Source organism: Eriocheir sinensis, chromosome 11 (assembly GCF_024679095.1).
Source record: "Eriocheir sinensis breed Jianghai 21 chromosome 11, ASM2467909v1, whole genome shotgun sequence".
NCBI lineage: Eukaryota > Metazoa > Arthropoda > Malacostraca > Decapoda > Varunidae > Eriocheir > Eriocheir sinensis.
Window position 1 is genome coordinate 12,042,070 of NC_066519.1, and position 2,500 is coordinate 12,044,569.

Sequence of the window (2,500 nt, forward strand, 5' to 3'; positions counted from 1 at the left end):
TGGCCCGTCGCTGGTACACGGTAAAGCCACAAATTTGGCCCGTCGCTGCTACCGGGCTAAGGAAGGGTTGAAATCTGTTAGGAATGGTTTAATGTGGGTTAGCGTGGGTTTAAGAGGTTTCAGAAATGTTCAAGTGTTTGTCTATGGATGTTCTGTTTCTAGTTATGCTAAGCTTTCTAATGTTTTCCCGCCGTATTACAAAGTTGCCCTTCTTTTGGAAATTTCGCTAATATCATTTCTAACAATAGAGGTCAACAATGTCAATTCCCGATATGCGTTCCCTATATACAAACTTTTTATTAACCGCTCTTACCGGTTGATGGCTACGTCGTTCATGTTCTCTTTCTTTCTTAATGGAAATAGGGCAAGAAGAAACTGGAATTCAAGTTCTCAAAATTCAAAAAGGGCGAATAACAGTTTAAAGTCTGCTGTTGATTACGTGTCAATATTAAATGACATGATAATAAGGGGTTTAAGTTATCAAAGTTTTAATTTCCGTTTCAATAATAATTTTTGTTCAGTAATACTCAAATTCTTACAAGTCCTTACACGTTTTATAACTCTTAAAAGTTCTGGCAAATCAATTCCTTATCTAACAATTCTTTTTCCTATACCTTCAAAGTACCTCCTATACAAACACCACCAATTAACTCATTTTTAAACCTGCTACAGCATCTACTTTGTTTCTGCCTTCACCTGTACCATCAGACAAAGTAGCAAGCTAATTCTTCACCTATTAACTCATTTTTCAACCTTCAAAGTACTCCTATACAAACCCCACCAATTAACAACTCTTTTTTTATACCTACTACGTCGTCTATTTTGTTTCTGCCTTCACCTGTACCATCAGACAAAGTAGCAAGCTAATTCTTTACCTATTACCTCATTTTTCAACCTTCAAAGTACTCCTATACAATCTCGATCAATTAACTCTTATTTTTATACCCACTACGTCCTCTACGTTGTTTGCGGCCTCCTCACCACGCTGCTGTTTCTGGCTTCACTTGTAAGAGCAGACTGACCACCTCTCGTTAGGCGTCCCATCACAGGTAAGCCTCAATCAATACCTGCCCATCAAAAACCTGTACAGACATTCGCGCCTTGCTTACTCTTCATTAGGACGCGTACTATCTCGCCGGCAGCTGTTTATCTAATCTATAAGTGTGAGATAACCAAGGCAATAGTGTTCTCAGGGTTTGGTTCAATGTTGAGAGGCCGTTTTGTCCTCTCTGTCTCTGTGTCTTTATCTCTCTCTCTCTCTCTGTTACAATCTTTCTATCTGTCTATCTATTTTCCCACAAATAAAGAAAAGGAATGGACAAAGGAGGAGGAAGAAGTGAGAAGAGGAGGAGGAGGAATAGGATTGACGAGAGGAGGAGGAGGAGGAGGAGGAGGAGTCAAAGAAGAAGAAAAAGAGCAACAACAAGATCAGAAATAGAACAATAACCAACGGAGGCGAAGTAAGTGGAACGCGGCATGGCTCCTCCGAAGACTTTTACATAATTCACGTCGCATCGAGCGCTGCTAATTTTCTGCCTCCGACGCGCCACGATTCGCAGTGATCCGCCGCTAAAAGATCCGATATACTCTCACCCCTAAAAAAGGTATAAGGGAAGGTTGGTAATAGAGAAATACACTAAATAATAACATAAACTAAACTAAACTAACTAAATAAAGTGAAATAGATTAAAAAAAAAAGGTCTGGACGAGTTGCTTTCACTGCGATATCATCTTATTTTGTTTATGAAGGTCAGATACTTTTTAAACTTTTTTTTGCTTTTCTTTTTTTCTTTTGTTTTGTTTTCTTCCTCACTTTTTCTTTTTGTCTGTCTGTCTGTCTGTTTGTCTGTAGCTATGTATGTATGTCTCGTATGTCTTTGTCTGTCTGTCTGTCTGTCTGTAGTTATGTATGTATGTCTCGTATGTCTTTGTCTGTCTGTCTGTCTGTCTGTAGCTATGTATGTATGTCTCGTATGTCTTTGTCTGTCTGTCTGTCTGTCTGTATGTATGTCTCGTATGTCTTTGTCTGTCTGTCTGTATGTATGTATGTATGTCTCGTATGTCTTTGTCTGTCTGTCTGTCTGTATGTATGTATGTCTCGTATGTCTTTGTCTGTCTGTCTGTCTGTATGTCTCGTATGTCTTTGTCTGTCTGTCTGTCCGTCTGTCTGTCTGCATGTATGTATGTCTCGTTGTCTTTGTCTGTCTGTCTGTATGTCTCGTATGTCTTTGTCTGTCTGTCTGTCTGTCTGTATGTCTCGTATGTCTTTGTCTGTCTGTCTGTCTGTATGTCTCGTATGTCTTTGTCTGTCTGTCTGTATGTCTCGTATGTCTTTGTCTGTCTGTGTCTGTCTGTCTGTCTGTCTGTCTCTCTCTTTCCACTGTCACGGCCGACTAACTTATTTTTTTATGTTCAAACGTGAAAAAAAATTGCACTGGAAACACATTACACTTAAAATTCTTTCTCTCTAGATTAATTTTGCTTACTTTTTACCTTAAAC

At 39.0% G+C, this 2,500-nt stretch overlaps 1 protein-coding gene across 5 annotated transcripts in view; it reads right to left on the bottom strand.

The window, feature by feature from the left end:
- LOC126996832 (band 7 protein AGAP004871-like) overlaps window positions 1-2,500 on the bottom strand; it is a 40,780-nt gene that overhangs the window by 31,867 nt on the left and 6,413 nt on the right. The gene's annotated exons all lie outside the window — the stretch shown is intronic.